We start from the raw sequence: 25,264 nt of genomic DNA, 5'->3' as shown, positions 1-25,264 counted from the left end.
TGGGTAAGGTAGGTGCTAGATGTGCATAGTACTCTAAGATGCCTCAAATATTTTGACACCTAGTATGACTTCTTTTCCACAGATGATGAAGCCAAGGCAGAGAAATGAGATGTAGCTCTCTGACCTTCGTTAGTGATGGGAGTGCTACTGATTTATTCATGAAACTCAGTCTCAAACTACTAAATTTGCTTGCTTTGATATCTGCAAGGAACTTTAGGAATAGGATGCCTGGGACCAATAGGCCAAGATTTGAAGTGTCATAGGGTGGAAGGGAATTAGTTACTAGCCTAGCACATGGAGAGATGTGCTCACGCACACACACACACACACACACACACACAGGTTTACATTCACAGTGGCTTCTGAATTCCAACTCCAGACCAACTCAGTTCCCTTCCCCACCACAGGTAGTCATGAACCTACAAAGGGTGTATGAAGTGCTAAAAATATTTGCAGAGTATGTTGCTAATATGAACTACTCTATAAATGATAAGTAATAATTGACAAGAAAGTCTGGGTAGAGCAGATCAGTGCAATCACAAAAAAGAGAGGGCTTCCCTGGTGGCACAGTGGTTAAGAATCCACCTGCCAATGCAGGGGACACGGGTTCGAGCCCTGGTCCGGGAAGATCCCACATGCTGCGGAGCAACTAAGCCACAAGTACTGAAGCCCGCGCTCTAGAGCCCATGAGCCACAACTACTGAAGCCCATGCACCTAGAGCCCATGCTCCACAACAAGAGAAGTCACCGCAATGAGAAGGCTGCGCACCACAACGAAGAGTAGCTCCCGCTCGCCGCAACTAGAGAAAGCCCGGGTGCAGCAACGAAGACCCAACGCAGCCAAAAATAAATAAATAAAACAGATTAAAAAAAAAAAAAAAGATGTCAGGCCTTCAGAAAGGTGGAAAATTCCCTTCATCTCTGCAAGAACTGTTGTAAAGCAGTTGAGCCACCCTCAAATAGTTTTCTATAGTGAGTGTTCCACAGCAAAGACGGCCCTGAGAGAGAAACCCTTCCTGAGGCCCTGCCTTCCTGAGATTTGCGCCCAGGGCAGTGATGGAGTATGGGGCTTGGTCCTATCCCTGGCCTGCAGGCCAGGGCCAAGTTCTCCTGAGTGTGTTCACGCATCTCTTGGTGATGTTTCCGGCAGGGAGCAAGTAAGTACAAGATTGGGGTCATATGCATGTTTTAGTCTTGAGGCCTTTGTATGTTTGGTTAATGTGGCTACATTTCCCACACGATGATCAAGTTCTAGAGTGATAGGAGTTCCTGTCTTACAAGAGCCCAGTGAGCCTAACTTAAAATTTAAAATGCATTTTGACCTGTGGGTATTGGAAGCTGGTGAGTCATTGGGCTTCTCATTGGTTTGGGTTTGTAAAGCCTGTTAATTTTTTTTTAAACACATTATCCTAAAAGGAAGCGTTTTGCTTTGTGTTGAACATAAAAAGTTAATAATGTTGCACCAGATCCTTGAACTCTCTGTACTGTTTTGGGACTTGTGTGGTCACCCACTGTATAGAAGATGGAAAAAAACAGAACAAACTGCTTTATTTTCCAAATCAGAAAGGAGTTGTTCCAACTTCTGGTGGTCACATTGTTAACACAAAAACAGTAGAGTTAGGTGAAATAAATTAAGATGACTTATTGTGGAGAAAGAGAGGTAGTGTTTGACTAAATTAGAAACATTCTCTGAGTTTTCGACGTGTGAATGATTTAAATGCGGCTCCAGCACAGGATTGCATGTGGTTTCCATTTTACAGTTTTCCTGCTTGAAAACAAACTGTCAGGATTTTTATTTAAGTTGATCCGATTTAACTCATTCAGGGCTCAGCAGCAACCTTTGCTCCTCTTCCCATCCCCCTCCTTGTGCCAGGAGGAAAGTCTTAACACGGTGGTTGTGCTGGTTGAAACCTTCATCTCACCAGTTCTGTTATAAACTGGGTGAGGTTAAACATAGGATGTTTGACACTTCATGACTCCATAAGACATGCTTCTTCCTCTCTCTTTCTCTTCTAAATGACTTGGCCTGGTGAGGTCCTGAAGTCCCAGACAAGGGGGAAGCTGAAATACAAAGTTGAATAACAAAGTGATGTCACCAGGAGCCAACTGGAACAGTTGGCATCACGTGCCTGGCAGCGACTTAAAATGCCCATCACACAAGACTAAGGGCTTCAGACCCCCTCCCCGCCCCCATGCCTCCGGTCAGCAGCAGACTCTTCCAAAGAACAGAGGAAGAGCAGTTACTAAGCCAGGTTGAGCAGTTCGTGGAGCTTCCATCTTTTTTTTTTTTTTTTAACATCTTTATTGGAGTATAATTGCTTTACAATAGTGTGTTAGTTTCTGCTTTATAACAAAGTGAATCAGCTATACATATACGTATATCCCCATATCTCCTCCCTCTTGTGTCTCCCTTCCACCCTCCCTATCCCACCCCTCTAGGTGGTCACAAAGCACCGAGCTGATCTCCCTGTGCTATGCGGCTGCTTCCCACTAGCTATCGATTTTACATTTGGTAGTGTATATATGTCCATGCCACTCTCTCACTTCGTCCCCCCTTACCCTTCCCCCTCCCATGGAGCTTCCATCTTAGCAAGATAGCAGGCTCTCACAAAGCATCAAGACTAATTCAAAGCTTATTTTCCGTTTTTGCCCTACCGATATGGCCAAAATCATTTCTTATTGAGTGAGAACTGGGATAGGGTCAGCTTTGATTCCAGTTGACCTTTGGGAGCTGAGCAGGGCTGGTCTGTGAGCCCTGTGGCACCTTTCCAGGTGACAGACCCCTGGGGCTTTAAGCTAACATTACTTTTCCTGAGCTTAGAGCAATAACCTCTTGGTTTCATTAGCATGGGAGATTGTGCACAGCCTCCACAATTTTCTGTTTGTGACCTAATAGTTAAAACTCTCCAAGGCCATGCTTCTCACTTGGACCACCCTGGTTTAAAAAAACATAACAACCATGACAAAAAAACAAAAGCAACTTGGTTGAACTACTACTTTCAAGCATATTCTCAGAGAAGAGACTAGACATCTTAAAATCAAGCAAGAGGACTGTACTGATCTTTTATCATTCAGTCTTTTGTGAATGATGTGGTTCAAACAAAACTGAAATGAGAACAGTCTTTCTCACCGAAAATATGTTTGTTGTGTTCAGATGGAACTAACTAGCGGAGGTAACAGGAGAGCGCAGTAGTCTGTGCCACCCAGGTGGCGCTGCTTCTCCCCAGGTAGGAAAGAGCAAGTTCACCGCCTGTGTGCACACCCACCTGTCTCTTCTTACTTTCCCATGTGTATCAAGTGGCTCATCATAATTAGGCAGGACTTGGAAGGAATTTTCCTCTCTGTTCCTCTCCTTCATTCTTTTAGCAGATGCCCCCATTTCCCTCCCTCTTTTGGTCCCCCTGCCTCTCCCCTAATGTGGTCTCCTGGTTAGAGCCCTCACCATCAGCCTTTCCTCCCCGCCGATCCATCCTGTAAAGTAGCCAAACTGTTTTAGCTAAAGCACTGCTTTGGTTAAGGCACTCGCCCACTCAAAATTATTCATAAAGGCTCCCTATTGTCTCTGATGTGAAGTCCTAACTGCTAGACTTAGCTCCCCCTGCTCCATGCCTAGGCTTATTTTTTTCAGCTTTCCGGAAATTCCTGCTAAGATGTCTCCCACCCTCAGTCCTCCATTCATGCTTTCTCCCACGTGATTGGACTTCCTTCCCTCATTCTTTCCTTGACCATCACTCCCTAACTAAGGTCTATTTTTTCCCTAAGTTGTAATTTTCAGTCCCTCCCGTAAGACTTGATCATGCACTGAGCTGTTTTTTTCTTTAACTTCACAAACTTGGTATAACCTGGAGGACGTCATAACGGTCAACTCCCTGGATTTGGGAGCCCAGTGGATCCCCTGGTGTTAATCAGCTCTGTGACCTTTGTGGCCCTCACCGTCACTTTCCATATCTTTCAAGTAGAATGATCATCTCTACCTCTCAGGGATGTTGTGGGAATGAAATGGTGTGGCCTGTGTGTGTAGAGTGCTTCTGGCAGTGCCCGGTGTGTTAAGTGCCCATAAAGCACTGGTCGTTGTGATAGTGATGGACTCCTGGAAACATGGAGATCCCCAATCCTTCTCCCACGTCCGGACACCTGCATGTTGCAGAAGTTCAATAAATATTTATTTCGTCCGTTACTTGTGTACATACACTGAAATTAGCTGAGTATTTTAAAACCAGCCCAACTGTACATTTCCTTCAGGGATTTAACTTGCTAAATGTAGAAGAATAATAGAATAGGTAAGCTGTATTTTTCTTGTGATTCTACGTACTATCCATGTTGCAACTTAAAGATTTTTGGAAAGCAATGTAAAAATGATTTACTCTTCTATAATTGGTTTCCTGAAAGCAAAATGATATTTATGTGAGCTGCAATGAAAGATGCAACTACTGTAATTTATCACCGAGGAGTATTTTCAGAGTGTACGGAATGACTAAAGCTTAAGTGTATTAAACATTCTAGAGGAAGACATTTAGACTATAAATCTATAGACTTTTTGGGGAATTTGTTTTCCTTCTTCTCTGCCAGGTATGTGAAGATCTTAAGTTCTTAGGCCTCGGTGGGAGGAAGATTTAAGTTTCCAGGAGTACAATTGTATCTCTTTTAAATTTTCTATTGTTTATCAGTGACACATACAACCATTTTAGGGAAGTGTTTACTGTAACATTCCCCACTCTAGCTCTGTGTAGTTGTCTGGCAACCTATGTGATAAAGATAGACGGAAGTGCTCTATTTTGTTGCTGACAAGGATATCTTGAAAGTGCTGGAGCACCTGAATAGGCAATAAAGCATTGAGAACCACGCCCGGAGCAGCTTGCTCACTATGACGTGTCTATGGGGTTTATAATGGGAGACCATACAGCTGCCTACGATTACCCTCTCTTTATATCACACTAATCACTCTCCTTAGAAGAAAGAACAAGGAGATAGTTTATTTTAAAATGCAATTGCTATGTTACTATGATTTGAATTTAGTACTGAGAATAAACCATTATCTGTTATAGAAGCTGATTGGCTGAAAATGTTCAGTCTGCAAGCACCACCCCCCGCCTCCCCGCCCAAGAAAAAAGAAGAAATAACAAATGAACATGACAGTGGAGTCTCATGTTGGCATTTTCATACCTGTGTTCAGGAGTTTGAGAACGAATAGCTCTTGGAAAACATGTAGAATACATGGCAGTGGGTGTCTGAATATATACCTCAGGACACAATTCCATTCAGACCCCTAGTCTAGATCGCTTTGTTGCATTTAAGTGCTGTTAACATCCTTAATGAACTGAAGAGGAAGCAGTTATGGGAAAACTGCTGGACTAGGTGTCATTCTAATGCTTATGAGGAGAGTTGGAGGAAACCCTCTGACTTGGTGAACTGGGCACTTGAAGGTAGTGTGAATTGGTTTAAAAGGCCATTTACTCCTCCTTTCGTAAATGGCCTTTTAAACCAACTCTCGCTTAGCTGATTAAATGTGGTCATTTAAACTGCTAGCAACAATCAGAAGGAAAAAGAGGTTCTCGTTGTGGCATTCCACAGTGGAGAGGGAGGCTTGAAAAGAAATTTTTCCTCCCATCCCCATCTCTCCTGCTGAAAGCTGATGCATCAGCCAGGTATCAAGTTTTCCCTACTGGTGGTAAATTGGCCTCCAAAATTTGGTGGCAGAGGTTGCAGGTGTGGAGCGGGGGATGATCTGAGAAAGAAAGGCAGTCAGGAGACACGTCACCCAGAGCATTCCACGCTGCATAAATGTACCCTTTTGAGTGGTCCCTCTCGCATGAATTAGACTGCCCAGTTTGACTCTTTATTGACTTAGAAAGGAGTGAGTTCTCATGTTCCTCCCAGCGCTCTAGATGCTTGGCCTAAAATTTTCACAGTCCTTCCTTCAGCCTCAAGAGAGGCTGTTGGGAACTTTCCTTTGACTCCCAGAGAGTCAGGCTTCAGCCAGAATCCTGAAAAGAGCCCTCTCACCCAGTCATGTTAGACACAGCACCTTGGTTGGGTCCCTTCCACGGGGTGGGCTGGGAGACAGGATGGGCGAAATGACTCACCTGTACCTGACATCTTGTACTTCTGACTCATTGGATTCTAACAGGGAGACAGAACGGCCTCTGGAAACGTTGGGGAGAACAAGGGTAGTTGATCCGTTTTGGAAAGAGCACACACACTTTCCAAAACCCATCTAATCACGTTGATGTTCAGTTCCTGTGCCCCTGCTGGCCGGGTGGTCTCTGTACCCCACCTCCTCTGCGAAGTAATTTATAATTTGCAAAGAAACACTTACAGGCATGAATGGGACCTACTATTCAAAGGAATCCTGAAGTGAGTATTTCTTAATTCATATTCGTCCTAATGTATTTACTGAGAATTTTTTTTTTTCTATTTTGAAGTTTTCTTTTTTTAACCTAGGGAAGGCCTACTATGTGCTATTTAGTACATTTGCTCATCTTAATATCACAGTGCATGACAAAGTTGACCAATTCAGTTAAATGCCATACAGTCCTTTATATGAACTTGATGATATTTGAACTACTTGAGAACAACTACTTTCAAGCCCTCAGAAACACTTAGTTACAATTGTTGGCCTAATTGCACATTATTCTTATTCAGTGAAACAAGTTCCTGAGGGCTTCTTAGGATACTGCGCCTTGTTATTATAAGTCCTTACCAGTAGAAAAACTTCATTAATTTGAACATAATCTACAATTCAGATTTGTATTCAAACAAGTCATTTTACCAGCAAGTCCAGCTCAAAGAAATTTTTTTAACCACATTTGATGTGTTTAGTAAGATAAGACTATTTTTATTTTAATATACATTTATTTTATTATTTATTTGGCTGCGTTGGGTCTTTGTTGCTGCACACAGACTTTCTCTAGTTGTGGCGAGTGGGGGCCACTCTTTGTTGCGGTGCACAGGCTTCTCATTGCGGTGGCTTCTCTTGTTGCGGAGCACGGGCTCTAGGTGCGCCGGCTTCAGTAGTCGTGGCACGCGGGCTCAGTAGTTGTGGCTCGCAGGCTCTAGAGCGCAGGCTCAGTAGTTGTGGCGCACGGGCTTAGTTGCTCCGTGGCATGTGGGATCTTCCCAGACCAGGGCTCGAACCCGTGTCCCCTGCATTGGCAGGCGGATTCTTAACCATTGCACCACCAGGGAAGTCCCGAGAAGACTATTTTTGCTAGATTCCCTGTTGTTCCTGAGATCAGTTCCCTCCACATCTCTGGCATTATCCATGTTTGAGATTATGTGATGCTAAGTAACCGTAGCACTGATTTGGTGGAATTGCTCCATGACTTTTCCACAGCAATAGCTGCTATTACCTTAAAAAATAACTTGAGTTCTTTTCCCCCTGTATCAAGGTGTTACACAAATATATATTTAGGCTGCTTGGGGGTTACAGATGGCAAACAACAAGTCCACGTTTAAGAACGTATTTGCAAGCCAAAATTAAGTGGTGAACCGCTCCGGGGTGTGGGTCTACGGGGGGGTAATGTCTACTTTGGTTCATTTTGTGGGATAATTTTTCACATTTCTATTTAGCATTCATGATGCTCTAAATAGAAGCAGGAGAACACTGTAGTTCTTGGATCCCGGGAGAGGCAGGCCACGAGAGCTCCTACTGTTTGGGGACAGTCTGTGGTTCTACGTCTTTTTATATGCAGCAATTATGATCTTGAAAGTGGGTGACTCTAATGTTGGTATTCATCGACTTGAAAAATTTTCAATGCACCAATGCCTGAGACCAGATCGTCTCGGATGGACCAGAATTGACCACTGCTGTGTTTGGACCACAGTGTTTTGGTGAAATCTGATGCCCTCGCTTTTCTCTATGTACCTTGTATTTTATTGGAAAATAATTTATTTATGAAAATGACTGAGTATGAAAAGCAAAGTATAATTGAAGTTAAGGGGCAGTTCCATAGCGTTGTAACTAATTGACTAATCAGATGTCTATCATAAAATATGTTAAAGGTGGTTTTTCAACACTGAGACAACAGGGGCAGGTAGCCCGTCCTTTGAAGTCTTGTTTGTTCGCTTGTCCCCACTGTGTCCTGGCCTGGAATGTCCTTTCCCCTCCCTTCAGCAAAGCTGACCCACCCTTTGGGCTCAGCTCCAGCCTCACTCCCATATGGAATCACTACTGACTCCTGGACCCTCCTCTGAGCTTTTGGAGCAATGTTCCTGTCTTCCTCCTTTCTGCCTGGGTGGGAGTCCCTGGGAGCTCATCACCTTCATGGCTTTATCTAACATGGCTGCAAGGTGCGTTCTGCCTGGACCTGCCTTTCACCTGAGTTTTTTTTTCTTTTTTTTTGCCCCGTGTCTCCCATATCCACCAGACTCATGCATTGGGAAAGCCTCCCATCACCTCACACTCAGCCTGTGAAACACCACATGCCTTGCTTCTTCAAAGCCAGCCTGCCTTCTGGACTCTACCAGTGATGTACTGGCCTCAGCTCAAAACCTTGAAATCTGTCATCAGGCACCAAATCCTGCCACTTCCTTTCTACTTAAAAGTTCACCTTTCCATTTGTTCCACCCTCATCCGACCCCAGGATTTCTAGCATCCTGAGTGAATTTCCTGCACCCACTTTCTGCACATTTGAATCCATCTTGCCTTCCCACCTGCCAGCTTAACACTCTTTTGCATGGATCCCGCTCAGGCCAGAAGGTCGCTCACTGTTACCGGATCTAAAACCCACACCCCGCTTTCTACCTCACATGACCTCTTCCCCCCACTTACACTGGTGTGTGCTGTCCATACCTCTACCGTGTCTTGATGACATCACGTCCTCTTCTATTTGCCTGTGTGTCTGGGTCCTTTTCTTGTATTGCAGGAAATTCTTCCTCTCAACTCGCAGACCTCACGTTGCTTTTACCCTCTGGTGGTTTACGTCTGTTTAATTTTATCACTATGTACAGCTTCTGTGTGCCCAAGGAGATTGTAAACTCCTGGAGGGCAGGGATTAGGTTTTACAGCACTGGAGGGTAGACAGACGTCTTAATACACTCTTACAGCCCCTGTTGCACTCAGAGGTATAGGAATCACACATGTCTTATACCCTAATGGGTCCCTGGCACCTGGCGCAGACACAGGCACATTCTGGGAGCTCATTACATATTTAAATGAATGACTGAATGAGGGAGAGAGGCCAGGAAGGAAATTTTTTATATTTTACGTTATTAGGTTATCACTGAGATGTTTAACCTCCTCACAAGCTAGATGTTTTGAGCCACAGTCTAGGCATTTTATTCCTACTCAAGCAGCCGAAAGATTAAGGATAATCCTTTTACAGATATATGTTGACATGTCTCTGTGAATATGAATTAGCTATGTAAATCTTGATTGCCTTTCGTGGGTGCACAGTTTTCTCTCGCAAAGCAAACTTAAGTTAGGTGGGATGCCTCATGAAGATTTAGACGTCTTTCTCTTCTCTCTTTTAAGACACAATTAATTACCTTATGCTAAATGGAAATTGGCTTCCTAAACTCTGTTTACTTGCTATGTCTACAAAATAAAATTGATGTAATGTGAGCCAGGGCTTACAGAATTTCTGGCACATTCATCTGGTCCCTATTACTCACAGATTTGTAAAACCAGTTTCTTATTGCAAATAGTACTGTTATCTGTTTAATTGCTTCAGATCCTAAACAGTCTGTATCTGTGATAGTGATTGCATTCATTTGTGGCCTTGACTGGGCTCTGAATTTTGAGCTAGTGTGATGGGCTTGGGTTGGCTAAATGATGCTAGCCATTACTTGGAGGAGATGGTGGGGACCACATTATGGACCCTCCCTCCAATTCATAACTGTCAAAGACAAGTCACTTTGGGTTGAAGTGTCTACTGGTACCCTCTCCTGAAACTCAGTAGAATGACATGTTGTGTTGGACCATACCAGAAAAGCAAACGAACAAACTTAGGTTCTTGTATTAACTCATTTGATTGCCATCAACATCAATTTCCTTATCTGTCAAGTAAAGAGTTTTGAATAGTTAATCTCAATGCTCCCCATGTGGAAAATTTAAGAACCACCATTTATGGAGTTGCCAACTGTACCATACTCTCCGTTCTAGACCTTTGCCTGTAGTATCAATGAGTCCTATAAAGTGATATAAATCATAGTTTTTAGTGTTATACTGACTTGACTGATTGATTCAATCTTAGTTGTTGACCTGGTCAACCTGGTTTGGTCCAACCTCAGAATGGATTTACAGGTAGACAGCTTTCTAATGTTTGTTGCAAATAAGCAGCTGGAGTACAGTATTTGCATCAACTGTTTTGTGGAAGTGAGTGATTCTTTATTGATGGTAATACCTTCAGAACTTCATACGAATGACTTGACAATAGTTCCTGTTATTGAATGGCCCATTGATAGTTGTAGACTAAAATTTTCCAGAAATTACAAAGGATTTTTTAAAATGGGCTGGGAGTGAGGAGGGGGCATATCAGTTCCACGAGAGTCTTTAGGGCAATTTTACGCTGTTAGGAAGTACATGTAATAGAAACACAGATACGCAAGCTTATATCACACAAATCATTAATCATGCATGCTCTTGACAGGGAGATTATTTTCCAGTTTTTTTAAAAAAGAAATCTTAAAAGCTTAAGCTTTTTTTGTTTGCTTTTTTTATTAAAAAGTAATTTGGAGCCAGTAACTTAACCTGTTTTTCATAAACGTGCTAGCTGGAGGCAGCCAAAAAAATATTCATGCTCACATAGTCGGGGTCCTCAAGTGAACTTATGTCTTGGATCATGATATCTGGTAATTGCTTGAATTATCCTTGTTGAGTAATAGTATGGACCCTGAATACAGGGTTTGATTTATTATGGCCAGATGTCTACTCTGCTGGGTTTATGAGGACTTGCTAAATGGCATCTCCTAATTAAAACCCCCTTTGCCCTGCCACCCTTCTCCCCTACCCCCAGGAAATGAATCCATTCTATTTTCATAGCATGTAACAGTTTGTGTTGTTATATGTTTACAGCTTGATCTTTGGCTAGACTGTGGCTTTTTTAAGGGTTTTTAAGACTTTTAAGCTAATTCTGATTTATCTTTGTATCTCCAGCATCACCATATGCCTGGCACACAGTAGGATTTACACTTATGGTAGAAACACAAAATGTTCACGATAGAAATATCAGGAGGAGTCACTTCCTCTGGCCATGGTAGTCGCCATCTATCTGTTTGGCAGGGGGGAAATACTCTTAAGAAAATGGAGGCCATTAAAACCCTCTAGCTTCAACAATATAATCTATGTGCTTCTTTGTTTATTTCACTAAAGGATCAGATTCTGATGAAAACTCTTGGCTTCATGCTTGTTTCTGCTTTTTTCTGCCTTATTCACCATTTAGCCACCAGAATTGATGCATGGGTCAATAAGGCCCCAGCCCTGTTGGCACAAATAGAGCTGGAAAAGACACTGAACTCTGGGGGTTACCAGAAATATCAGAAAACAGAACAATTACTGTTAGGTGGGGATCTCCGAGCATTCTTAACTTTGCAAACCCTTATAACAGCTCTGAAAGACAGCGTTGCTAGATGAGCCGGGCAAAGCAGTCCTGGATGGTTCAGCTGGCTCAGGCATTGGGGATCAAGGGGGACCCTTTGCCTGTGGACTTGGAAGGGTATTAATTGGGAAAGGACATTTAGGGTGTACTCATAAACTAGCGGACATAAACACAGAATACTAGGGTACGTGCTATTACTTGCACTTAGACTGTTGTCACTGTTAAAACAGTTTTGGTTGGGGGTTTTGGGGGGGGCCAGTGGGACACACCTAAATGCTTGCCTGTGTTTGTAAGTAGGAAAGTATTGAGCTGTCTCATAGGCTATATTGAGCCAAACCAATGTGATCTTTGTCAAAAGTAACTCAGGCTTTTTAGGTGGCCAGGGCAAGAGAAAACACAACACACACAGAAGTTCAGGGCTCTGCTGAGAGGATACAGTTAATACAACCGTTGTTCTTTTGTGTAGGTAATTGGTGAGAAGCAATACAATAGGACTATCTACCATTAACTCTGACCAACTCTTACCAACAAAGTGGAAGCACGCATCTTTTTTCCATTCTTACCCTTTCAGTGAAAGTTGCAGAGGAGGGATGCAATTTTAATTGTGGCTTTAAAGTGGAGATTTCCTCCAGGAATAATTGTTCCTCTCAGTAGGAGGTAGGCTTCCATAGTTGTTTAAGACTGTGTTCACCCCACAGGTTGACATAGGCAAGCAGGGTAGACCCTCTTCAGTTAAGTTTAGTTAAATTTTAGGCACAACCGGTCAAAAGGGGGTGAAGTGAGGAGGGGGGAGTTACACGTCCTAGAACAACCGGTCAAAAGGGTGTGAAGTGGGGAGAGGGGAGTTACATGTCCTAGAAACATGTGAAGTTGACTTAGTCTGTAAGGGAGTCGGAAGGAGTGGAAAGCCAGAGCCATCCCCGCAGCAACTCCACGCAGCTGGCGTCTGGGAAGAACACTGGTCTCCAAATCCTCCAACTTCTGTATAATGAAGCCTCTGCATCCTTAAGTAACTTACTAAAAGTTTGTCGGGACTGCATTTTCTACACAGCCACGTTCTGAATAAGGAGTGTTTGCTTTGGAATTTAGCCCAATTACTGCAGTATTGTTGAGGGAGATGTGCCCATGAAGGGGTGGGGGTTAAATGATTTGTGAGGATGGTATTAAGTACTTTCTCAATAATTATACTTTCCTCAATGTCAGTGTGACTTCTTCATTCACCTTCTTCCTTCAGTCTATTGAATTTGAATTTCAACTATGTAATATCAGTGGTACTGAAGATTATAAAATCCGTTAAGGGAGAAGAATCTGGAGAGCTAGAACCAAAGCCAGCACCTTTGTAGTGAGGATGACCCCGCTCACCAGGGCTAAACTGAACAGTCTCTCTCTTTCTTTTCTTTTCTTTTTTTTTTTTAATAACTTTGTATTTTGTAATAATCTTAGACTTAACCAAAATGTTGCAAAAACAGCACAGAGAGTTCCTGAAGTGTCACCCAGTTTTCCCTAACGTTAATATCTTACATAACCGTAATCCAATTATCAAAACCAAGAAATGAACATTGGCACAATACTATTAATTACAGGCTTTATTTGGATTTCACCAGTTTTTCCATGAATGTCCTTTTTTTCAGGCCCAGGATCCTTCATTGCGTTAGTTTACTATATCTATGTGGTCTCCTCCAGTTGTGACAGTTCCTCTGTCTTTCCTTGTTTTTCATGACCTTGATACTTTTGGAGATTATTGATCAGTTATGTTAGAGAATGCTCCTCCACTTGAGTTTCTCTCATGTTTTCTCCTAATTAGACTCAGTTTCTGCATGTGGGGGAAGAAGACCACAGGAGTGAGGTTGTGTTCCTCTCAGTGCATCATGTCAGGGTCATGTCAGTATGTTTACTACTGAGATGTGGTCAAGGGCAAGTTTCTCCACTGGAGAGTTTCCCCTTTGTAACCTAATATCTTGGGGGTGGAAGGATGATACTTGGAGACTGTACAAATGTCCTGTTTCTCATCCCTCACTAATGTTGGCATCCCTTGGTGGAGCTTACCTGCAACAATTATTACTATGATGTTCTAACGGCGAGTTTCTGTTTCCTTCTATATGTATTCATTGGGATTTTTCTGTAAGGATGGGCTGTCCCTTTTCCCCTGAACAGGCTCTTTGACCATATTTTTCTCCAGGTAACTTTCTGGGTGGCTGAAAGTGATTTACAAAGAATGGAAATGTCTCTTAAATGTTGAAAGGACAGCAATGTACTGGGTCCCAAGAATGTCTCCTTCACCTGCCGTTGAGAATCTACAAACTGCCTTGACTGCCATTCTGATTTGGATCCATTGGATTGCCAAACCCGTTAGAGCATTTGCAAAATAGTTTCCATACCTTGAGAGTCCTTCTGATGCTGTTTTTTGTTTTTTTAGTGTTTCTTTCCAAACAGCATTCATTTAGTAGGATTTTATAGAGCATGTTTTGGGCCCACCTTTATTGGAAAGAATTTAGATTTTTCTAATTAAGTCTTTTCTTTTCCTACAAGCATTTAAAGATATTATCCAGACCCTTTAGTTTATCATCTGTCTGCATTTGATCATCTCAGTGCTTCTTAGTGTCCTCACCAAATATTGAAAGGTCAGTGAATAAAGTGAAATATATCTCTTTGGAGCTGTATCAGAAATACAAGCTATAGGTTAGAAAAAAAGAAGTTGACATTATTGACTAAAAGGAATTTCTAAGATTACCTAGATTTCAATTAACCATGCTCTTTGGCCTTGCTTACCACAGATTATCAAAAGCTGGCCATCCGGCAAGGAAATAAGAGAGATAGGTTGTCATAAATTCTACCAAATGATGATAATGATATGTTATTTATGTACAGCAACTTGAATTGTGGGATCAAGATAGAGTCCTCAGCAGAGATGGTATCCAAACTAACTATACTTACAGGAAGATTAAAATGCCCTCTACATCTTGTATGTAAAGCAATGAAAACTGACACATGACCCCGAAAATTCTCTGCCCCTCATTCTAGATTTTGCAGCTAAAAACAATGTCTGGAATGTTAAGAACTAAGACAATTCTAGGACTTCTTGGAGTATGAATATTTAGGAGATGGGAATGGTAGGGATGCCTACTTTGCTTTCTTGAATTCCAAACTTATTGTTCAGAAGATAGATAGCAGCCTGTCTACAACTGGGCAAGTCTCCAGAATGGCCACTGGGAGCCTGTGCTCCTGCAGCACACGACCTTCTCGTGTTCTTGCCCATCGAGACCTTCCCAGCACTCCCAAGGTCAAAGGGCTGGGCAGCGTGCTGATCTGAGCATAGTGTTACCCTTGACTCACTCATCTCTATTTATCGGTAGGTCCCAGTGCCCAGAGCATCCCTTTAGAATGGGACTTAGAACAACTTAAATCAGCTTCCAGCCAGAGGCGGCTGGCTGCAATCCTGGGGGAGCTGCTCAGGCTCCTTTGTGATTGCCTGAAGCTCTGCCCTCCTGTCCCTCGGCTTTCTTCTCCTGACCACTCAGCGGACCTTGGAAAAATACAAGAATTTGTTTCTTAGTGTCTGTTGGAGAGATGGGCTCCTGCTTGTGCTGGGAGAGTTTCTGTTGTCTCAATGCTCACTCAACCCCAAACTCCTACCAAGGCCACCAAGGTCAGGGGGAGGACCAGAGGGCAATTAAAGGGTGAAGAAGCCACTGGGTTTCACAGCAGCACTGCCAACCAAGCTGTAGCTTGTTAGCCCTTCAGGACTCTCGTTCCTCCTGCAGGTGAGCTTACACTTAGATTACAACAACAGCTGACACTGATTCAGCATTTAACGTATGCCAGGTACTACTCTAAGCACTTTGCACAAACTGACTCAGTTTTCACATAGAATTACTATCCCTACTTTAGAGGTGAGAAAACAGGCACAGAAGGGGTAAGTGAATTGACCAAGGAAGCACAGCTAGTAAATGGCAGACCTGGGCTTTGAACCCAGTCGATCTGGCCCTAGAGACATACTCTTAGACTCTACTCTCTGCTGCCTTTTATTGCAAGTCCCACCACCTACCCACCCACCCCCAGCCCACTGCCAAACACACACACTGACTCTAGCTGGATGGTTCAGATGTTCAGATGGCTGGAAGTGGTATCTCAGCTCTATATGCGTGAGATATGAAAATGTTAGATTGAAATGCCACTGAGACTTCAGATATTCTGGTGGCTTTGTGTGGAGGAAGGAGGGCCTTTCTGTGTTGTGTTCCCCTTCTTCCTAGACTTAGTGGCAAGATCATTCCCCTGGATGGTGGAGATGCTAGTGGTAGATGAGATATAACAGCCCCCTGATTGTGCTTTGCCCCCATGAATGACAGGTCCAGGGACCCCCATCTTGTATGGATGTCTCTGCTCAAATGGTTCCTGGGTCTTCATTTCATTTTGGAAAGAAAATCATTTGCCTGCTGTCATTTTATCTGTAATTAAAAAAAAAAATTACAATCCAGACTTTTTACCATATTATTTATTTGTCAGTTACTCTTTTCAAGTCCCTTCCAAAAGCTTAGTTGTTCCACAAAACTTTGACATGGCCCTTGTGCTTAACTTTATATTTAAATCACTCTCCTTTGTAGTTTTAACTACACGTTCCAGTCTTTGCTGTCTTCCTGGACATTATTGCTAGCTCAGTTGGGGCCGGCAGGCTGTCAGGGATCCCCCCACCCCTGAATGGGGGCATTCCGGGGGGAGGGGTGTTAAATGAGCCCAAAGCACGTGATGTGAGAGCTGGTGTTGATGAAAGATATTGCAAAAACAGTGTGCGCTGTTATCAAACCCGACTGCCCTTAAAACATTGCTTTCTGTGGTAGCAAAATAAGCTTTTTATAGTGTCCTGTTTCTTCTAGTATTATCTAAACTAGTGTGGGAAAAGTAAGTAAGTAGTAACCTTTAGAAAAAAAAGAAGGTAGAGGGAGAAAATGTACTGAAGGTCTTGTTTTACCAATAAGTTGTTTTTAAAAGTGTGTGTGTGTGTGTGTGTGTGTTGGAAATCAGCCTTACTGCCATCATAATGAAGTTATCTAGTGCATTCTACAGGCTACCAAGAAAGCTATTTCCTCAGTCTTACCGTATCCCCATTGGGATACTTGACTGGTCACCCCACCTGTGTGTGGCTCATCCTCTGCGGATCGAGTGCCTTCACAGTACAGCCCCAGATAAAGCGTGGAAGCCTTGGGGAAGAGTATTTGAGAGACAAGCTGCCTGGCCTTGGTGGGGGGCAGGGGGGGAGTCCGTTTCCTCCCATGTCATTCTGGTCATCTGCTGCGGGGTGCTTCTTCTCAGCCCGTGGGGGCCCCCCTCTGCTGTGCTTGTACATCTAACAAGAAGTTCAGCCTTGGAAGGTTCTGGAAAAGGGGTTTCTCCACCGACACTGCAGCATGTTTGCTTCTACATGGTTGGCTTCCTGAGCAGAACTGTTGCCCTTCCTGTCTTCCTGGAAAGGGGTGACTCCTGGTATCTTCTTTCCAGATAAACTCCTTCCTAGGACGCCTTCAATAAGCGATTTTCTGGGTGCTTTGTTTTGCTTTTGTTATGTTTTTCCCATAGATAGGAGTAACATCCTGCATAGAAAGTTCCCAGTTATGATACCTAAAATGGCCTCCTTGGAAACTTCCAGAACAGACCCCTTAATCTCTGCCCCTAGACAGGAGCAGAAGCAGGTGATGTGCTTTCCTGGCAAGCCGAGTACCCACCACTGCTGCACAATCTAAGCTGAGAAATCTATATTACGTACATTCATTTTTTGGTTTTCACTCCTTAACTTCCCTTGCAAAGGAAGAGACTTCCTTGTTAAAACGGATTTTGCTCTGAGGGGGCTAAGAGAAAAACAATCTATTGTCCTGTAGAGGTCAAGGCCATGCTCAACAATGGGACCATTGTGCTGCTGCCCTGTGGGTTGGGGGACAGGGGGAATGTTTATAAAAACAAACTTTTGAAGCAGGGACAGTGCACGGCTTTGTTTACCTGGCACTCTAAACTTAAGGGACTCATTTTGCCTGAAGAATAATGAAGTGCAGAGTTGTAATTAGAAAAGGTTGATGTAATTGATATGTTAACAATCTCTGTTTGAGGTTTTTCTCTCTCCTGCTTAGGACAGTCATGCACTTATTTTTCTGAAGCCAACATCAGAACTGTCCATCAAAGGCAAAAACGGGCCTCAAGAAACACTGCTTTTGGCAAAGAAAGACAAAGGTCCTTGTTCTCCAGGCCAGTGCATGTATGTGTGGAACGTTTTAAAGAACAATTTGAAATGAACTCTTAGGACAAAACCCTGTTCCAGAGTCATTATTGCAGAGGTGCGACAGGATTTGTGCAAGCAAAGTGGAAATACAGTCGTAACAGGACTTGTTCACTTTGACAGTATCTCTCTTAGTCTGGGAGTGAACATTTATAGAAACTCTGTAGAAACTCAATAGTGCTCTTTTGTCTTTATTTTTTTTTTAATTTTTTTTCTTTTGTCTTTATTAACAAATGACAGTATATATCTAACATGGTGGGTGGGATTTAAAGTTTTCTTTTTGTTATGCGTTCTGAGATCTAACTTAGAAAGTTACATTTCTTCTTGTAGTTGTTAAGGTGTGTCTTTTGTTCACTCACTAGCATGTGCTCCATTTCCACTAACTGGCTGGGCGTTTTTGTTCAGTTTTCTCAGATTTCTTTTTCTTTATCTCATCTTTTCTTCCCCCCTGAAAATTAGAATATTGGCAACTCATTGGTATTAGTGAGATTCCCACCTATGCTGCTGTGCGTTCTCTTATCTCCGTAAAGAGGTCGGGTAAATTCACTCTCAGTGGATTAGAGCTGTCCGTCATTCCCGACCCGGGTGTGATGTACTGTGTGCCAGACACTGAGGGAGCCCTGGAGACGACAGAAATAAACAGGATGGAGCCTTTTCTTGTTTACTTTCTCGTTGGTTTAGAGTCTTGCCGCTTCTGGGTGGCATCTAAAAGGAAATTTCATATGCGCCCAATAGATGGCCAGTATAAAATATTGTTAGTCCTCCTCTTTGGCACTCACTCACTTTCCCTGTGCAGGTGGATACCTAGCTTTTCTTCATTCTTTTCTTTTTAAATATTTTTTCTACCTTTATAAAGAACACAACTTCTCCTGACACAGACATAAACACAGACATTCTAAGGAGGAGCCCATTCACAACAATGACAGCAGAACTGGGGATAGTGGACCTTATTTAACACCAGTCTGTGTGCCCAACTTGGGATCACTGGGAATGTTTCCTCAGATGTGACATCTCACCTCAAAGAAAGGAGACCCATGCTACCCTGGGTCTGGAGGGTCCACCCACCCACCCGCCAGGCAAAAGCTGCACCCTCAGTCTTCTGCACCCTCAAACTGCCCTGTTTCAAAGGAGATCTTGGAATAATGGGACACGAGTGGATGTGGATGGAGCTGGGTTATAGGTCATGTCTCCTTGTGGGGCACAGCACACCCAAGGTCTGACTTCTGGAGAAAGGCAACCCTGAATGTCAGCATCCTATGGATTCCCTTAACCTGCCTTCAACTCCAGGTCCCAATCCTCATTAAAAAGATCAGCAGCCTGTTCCTCGGGTGGACAGCCGGACACCTCTTCTGACAGCTCCCAGGTATTTGGTTCCCCATCAGAATCCTCATCATCCACAGCAAAGCCTTCCTCTTCAGAAGGGGTGCAATCACCACGGGTAGGACTATCATGAGGGTTGCTCTGTGCTCCACTAGCGAGTTGATCCCTGGCCTTCTTAGTCTCTCTCTCCTGACCGGAGTGATCAGCTGGGACAAAGCCAGGGGTCCATGCCTGGTGGCCCCCTGCTCAGCACCCAGGATGCTGCTCTGCCATGTGACGCCTCTTCATTCTTAATCCAACCAGAGAGCAGCCCTTCAAGAAGAAAAATGAGTCCATGGAAGATTCCCTTTGCTGTCACTGAGCAATCCAGAAAACATTTGCTGCTGGTTACAGGTCTTCTGGGCTTTCTTCAGAGCAGGATTGGTTTTTTTTTATTTTACCATAAGTAAGTCTATCAAATTAACAGTTGCTAGAAGAGAAACTACATCTAGATACAGAATTACATTCTTGTCAGCAGTACATTTTCATAATAACAATGGAAAAAACAAATTCTTACCAGCAGCTGAAACATACTAATACTGAAGAAATTCCTGTGAAGTGCTGCTTTTGTTTGTTTGTTTTCAGAGCAGATGGGCTTGTTTGCTTTTTGCTTAAACATTAATCAAAAATCAATTTATGGCTATGTAAGTGGCATTAGATAATTCTCATTCTGACTCCAGTAAATAATATCTGTTTGTTCATGTTAGATAAGTCTGGGGGGCGGTGAAATGTAAAATAGAATTACATGAGATATGACATATGGCTATGTGTTTTATAAATTAATGCTTTTATGCATGTGGGAGGAGAAGTAATTTAGCTTACTGACAAAAGGAAAAGCAAAGGAAATTCCAGAGAAAGAACAGGGTAGCAAGTCTAAATAAATTTGGAAGATGAAGAGAATATGATAATTTAGTTATGTCTATTTAACAAATCATCCCCATTTCTATGTTGGGATAAGAACCATGAGAAAAAGAATATTCTAAGTGCTGAACATTTTAATATACTCCAAAGATGCTTTTATAACTCTTGTGCTGACCAAAAAAAAAAAATGTATCTAGGGACCAGAGTGGTATCATATAGACAAATACATTTATACATTTTTTTCCTAATCTTCTAGCAGGCATGTCTGCATTTGTAAATAAGTTGCTTGGGCTAGTCATGTTTGTGCAAAGGTAACTGACATTTCCCTGATATTAGAAAATAGAAAATTAAGTTTAGCTGAGTAACTACATATAAAACACCCATATTTTATATGTAGAGAGATATACCTTCATTGAAATATCCAGAGAAAGAGATTATTCAAATTACTATTAATGCTCCCTTTTTCATAGATGTGGATCTGTTAATTGTAAGAAGTCTGTTTTTAAATTAATCAACGGGAACTTTTTATTTCTTCCCTAAGATTCATTTAGCCTTGAAAAGGCCAAAAGTTTAATGAAGCTTCTAAATGCCAATCTTTCCTTCCTTCTGTGAGAGAATATGCTTCAACTATAATTACATTTGCATTGTTTAAAATATTAGTAATTCTACAGCCAGACCTCTGAGATAGCTGAGAAGTGTAAAAGTAAAAGCTTGAAGACATCATCAGGCACCCTGGAGACCCTTTCCTCACACCACATTCTGATCCACCGAAGGATTTCTTATGAGGATTTTTTTACCCCAGCTTTATTGAGGTATAATTGACAAATGAAAATTGACCACCTTGACTGAGGTGTACAACTTGAGTTTCTGATATGCATATACACTGTGAAATGCTCAGCACAATTAAACTCATGACCATATCCATCACCTCACTTAAAGTGAAGTTCCCACGAATATTTTTGCCTGATTAAACCTGGAAGGATCTGGGAAGTGCCCAAAACTTTGCAAACTCTTCTTGTATCTCATATCAGTAGATACTCAGTAACTCTGAGAGTAGGAGGGAAAAGAATAACAAATACTCTTCTAATACTTTATTCAGGGTGTGCTGCTAACAGACTAGACATCCTGACTTTCCCTGTGAATTGTGTCTTAGAATTTATTTTTCTTTTACCCTGATTGAGGATCAAAGCTGGCATGATAACCTCAGAGGAGCTTTGTGTGTATGCAGTATGGAAATTGAGTTAGTCCCTCTGGCTTCCTCTCCCCCATTCACATATATTCCCTCTTCATTTCTCTTCCCACCCCCACTCCCTATCAAGTATATCCTACCCAGGACCCCCTGATTTGCAGCCTTTGCTGTCAGTTGAGGTGAGTCTGTGAAGTTCCCTATTTGTAATTGATTGGCAACGTTCTGTTCCCCTTCTGCTGCTGCAGCTGAATCATCACTTGCCTCTGTCAATTTTCTGAAATGCCTCACCTAGTGATCAAGGTGGGGAAATTACAGTGATTAGTGTTCCAACTCTTGTTTGCCCATAAGTGTTCCAAAGTAGTATTTTTAAAAACTCTTCTAAGATATTTTCTTCTTTCATAGTAGATATAGTGAATATTAAATGTCCCCTAATTGACTGAGATTCCTGTGCTATAAAATTGAATTGGCAGCTTTACAGAGTAAAAGGTTAGAGGTACGGGGTTGGTGAAGGCTTACAATTTCTGACACCATCCTTAGGTTGCCTTGACTATCTTATTGTCGTATGACTACTGTCAGTGGCTGTTTTCATTCAGTCTTTGTTTTTCTAAAAGATATATTCATTTTCCCATAACTTCTTTGATATCAACCAAAGGAAAGAAACTTTCTTTTGATTATATATACTTTTCTACCCTCCATTCATTGACCTTAAAATCAATGTTTGCTCTTTCAAATGGCTTATAAAAATTTAAAATTACAGCAGTTGCGTAAGCCACGCATAAAAAGCAGGTTTGTATGGTTGCCGAGGATCCTTTTGTATCTTGTGTTGTTTAGCAGTTGTAACGTCTTCTGTTGATTCCTTAGTGCTTCTGCTAGCTGGCTCTGATAAAGTTATCAAGGGTACCATGGGATACATGAAGGCACAACAGTGTGGCTTTACTAAATTTGGAAATAATAAATGAGTTAGGAGAGAATTTAAGGGTAATTTAGCTGAGTGTAATTAATCTTTACTTTTGTGCCTATAGCTTAAACTACAGTGGGAGGAATATAAGGACAGGAAAAGTTAAGATCCGTTTCCAGTAGCACCGCTAGCAAGTTGGCCGCCTTTGGTCTGATATGTTGGTCTGTCCTTTAGCACTACTGCAAGGTGCTGATACCAGAGGCACTGTCCAGTCTCTGGTTGGGGCATCCAGGGCTCCCCAGAGGTCTCTGTGTGGGAAACACACAGTGGAGAAGAGGCTGGTACTGATGGACTCAGTGACCCAATGCAGCAAGGGTCTGCCTTAAAAAATGTTTGAAAGCCACTGGATAAAGCCCTTTGCCCCCCACCCAAGATTAACAATTCAGTGAATTAGTATGATTAAGGGAAACTACAGAAACACTTTCTCAGGATGTGTTTAAACAAATGTGTGAATGCTCAGTTTTTGGCTTGGCATAAATGAAGTATAGCCTTGACCCAGGAATATGTTACATGGCTACCAATTATTATATCAGCTGTGAGACAAAGGCACAACACACCATTGTTTACGGGGAAATGTCTCAGTATAGGTGCAGAAGCACTTGGGGATGCCTTGCCAGCCCCAAATCACACCAGCTCCTTGACTGTGCTAATAAACTAAGAGTGTTGGATAGTGTACTATCAGGAAAGAAAAGCCTTTGGAACGGAACAGACCTGCCTGCATCTGAATCCAGGTTCCACCACTTATTTGCATCAGCTGTTCCCTATCTGTAAAATGGAAATGATCAAACCTGCTGCCCAGATGGAAGTGAGGATAAATTTAGATGGACAAACAGTATAACTGCCCAGCCTGTAGTAAATGCTCACTGATAGCCATGGAGTTTGGAGGATGTCTGAAATCTAATGACACTAACCTTTGAAGTACGTTCATTTGACTCATGTTATTTGAGGCTTTTCTACTTCTGGTCTCAGAATTGTCTCGCCCTACATTATGTGGGGATTTTTATCCCTTTCTTTTCCCCCCAGATATTTGCTAAGCACCTTTGTTGCAGGTTAGGTTCTCCAACAGACTCCAAGGTGATGTTAGGAATGCAAAAGATTTACTAAGGAGGAACACTGTGAAAGGGAGAGAGAAGGAAGATGGTGGGGGGCAAGGGGCAGGACATGTGTGCATCTGACTGGGATTCTGATCTGACAAAGGCTGTGCCAGCCCTTGGGGAGCTCAGAGCAAAGAGTGCCCGTTTGAGGAGTCCTTGTTGGATGGAGGACCACTGCCATGCTCAGTTCCTGGCCAGGGGCTGCCCTAAAAGAATGTGACCCTAGAAGATCTAGCAGCTGGAGGCCGTGGGTGAGTGACACTCCGCAGCTAGACATCACTGTCTAGTCCCTTCTGGAAGAGGACCCACACTGCAACTCTTTGCCCATACAGCCCTAATGTTTAAAGTTGGGGTCTCTAGATTTGAAAAATACATATTTTCAGTGAGAGTTTGGTTATTCTTAAGGGGACATATCTTTAAAACATATGGCTATGGGAGAGGAAACTATTTCTTGACTTATACCAGCAGAGCCTTGCAGTAATCACCTCATGGGAAATACAGGCCATCACCCACATGTTCACACTTAAGTGCCAGTCTCCTTGGATGTTAGCTGGTTTAGACATATGCATTGCTAATATAGTCAGCCTAGCCAAGACAGTACCATCTTCCTCAAGCCCCCAGGAAGGTATGAAGTCAGCTGCTCATAATTGTTAGAATCAGTCCTTAATTTTTTTTCCTGTGTATTTCCCCTAACCTCTGAATTGGTTGGGTCCAAAGCTTAAGGATACCATCTTCTCTCTGCCAGCATCCTGCCTTGGCCTCTCCAGCAATATGCCCCACACCATTTGACTTACTTGTTTTATGGATGCCAACTCAAAATGTGTAACTTTGATGCTTGATTAGGATCTTAACCCTTACTTATTGTTAAAGAGTATTCAGCCTTTGAATTTTTCCATCCCACTGTATTCTTCTAAGGGCAGAGAATAGAATGTCCTCTGCTAGAAACAGCATGAACAGATTTGTCATAATTCAACCCTACAATATGCAAATAACTTGTTAGAAGAAATTATAGAAGAATAGAGTCTATTGTCAATGAAAATAAAAGAGAAAACACCTAATAATTGACAACAAAACTTAACGCTATTAAAAAATACAAAGACAACTCGAATAAATGGAAAGACATATCATCAAACAGGAATGATCAACGTTATCAAGACATCAGTTCTTTTCAAGTTAACTTGTAAATTTAATGTGATCCAAATACCAATTAGACTAATTCTAAAGCTATCATGAAAACAAACAAACAATCAAGATAGCCAAGAAGACTGTATAAGAGCAATGAGGAGCCCTAGTGTTATCAGATATTAAAATAGTCCATAGAGTCTAAATAATTAAAACTGTGAGGTACTGGTGCATGAACAGGCCAATAAAACAGAATAGACAGTCCAAATATAGACACAAGTACATAAGGAAATTTAGTATTTGATAAAGGCAGCCTCTGAAATCAGTGGGATAAAGATGAATTCTTCACTTACTGGCATTGCGGCATGGGTAACCATCTGGAAAAGAAATAAAGTTGGGTCCATACATCATACCCTACACTACGTTGAATTCCAAATGGATCCAAGGTAAAAATGTAAACAGCAAAACTATAAAAGTCCTAAAAGAACACATGAGGGAAACTCCTTTATAACCCTGGAGTGGGTAAGGCCTTTGTAGTTTCAACACAAAATCCAGAAGCCAGAAAAGAAAGCATTCATAAGAATTGAATAAATTATTAAAAGCAAAAAAAACTTCTGCATAGCCAAAAACCATAAACAAAGACTAATGCCAAACTAGGAAAAATATATGCAACTTCTGTCATAGACAGAGAGCTAATCTTCCTAGTGAAAAAAACAGCTCCTGGAAATTGATAAGGAAAAGACTACCAATTCCAAAGGATTTGGGGTGAAATATTGAACAGATAATTCACAGAAAAGGAAATACACATAACTATTAAGCATATGAAAAAAATGTTTTAATCTCACTCATAAAAGAAATGGAAATTAAAACTACACAGAGATA

General features: G+C 42.1%; 1 protein-coding gene across 2 annotated transcripts in view; it reads left to right on the top strand.

The window, feature by feature from the left end:
• Positions 1-25,264, top strand: part of IGF1R (insulin like growth factor 1 receptor) — a 312,032-nt gene that overhangs the window by 179,930 nt on the left and 106,838 nt on the right. The window lies entirely within an intron of this gene.

This window comes from Balaenoptera ricei, chromosome 2 (genome assembly GCF_028023285.1).
Source record: "Balaenoptera ricei isolate mBalRic1 chromosome 2, mBalRic1.hap2, whole genome shotgun sequence".
Lineage (NCBI taxonomy): Eukaryota > Metazoa > Chordata > Mammalia > Artiodactyla > Balaenopteridae > Balaenoptera > Balaenoptera ricei.
The sequence above is the reverse complement of the archived record's forward strand: the minus strand, read 5'-3'. Positions and strand labels throughout refer to the sequence as shown.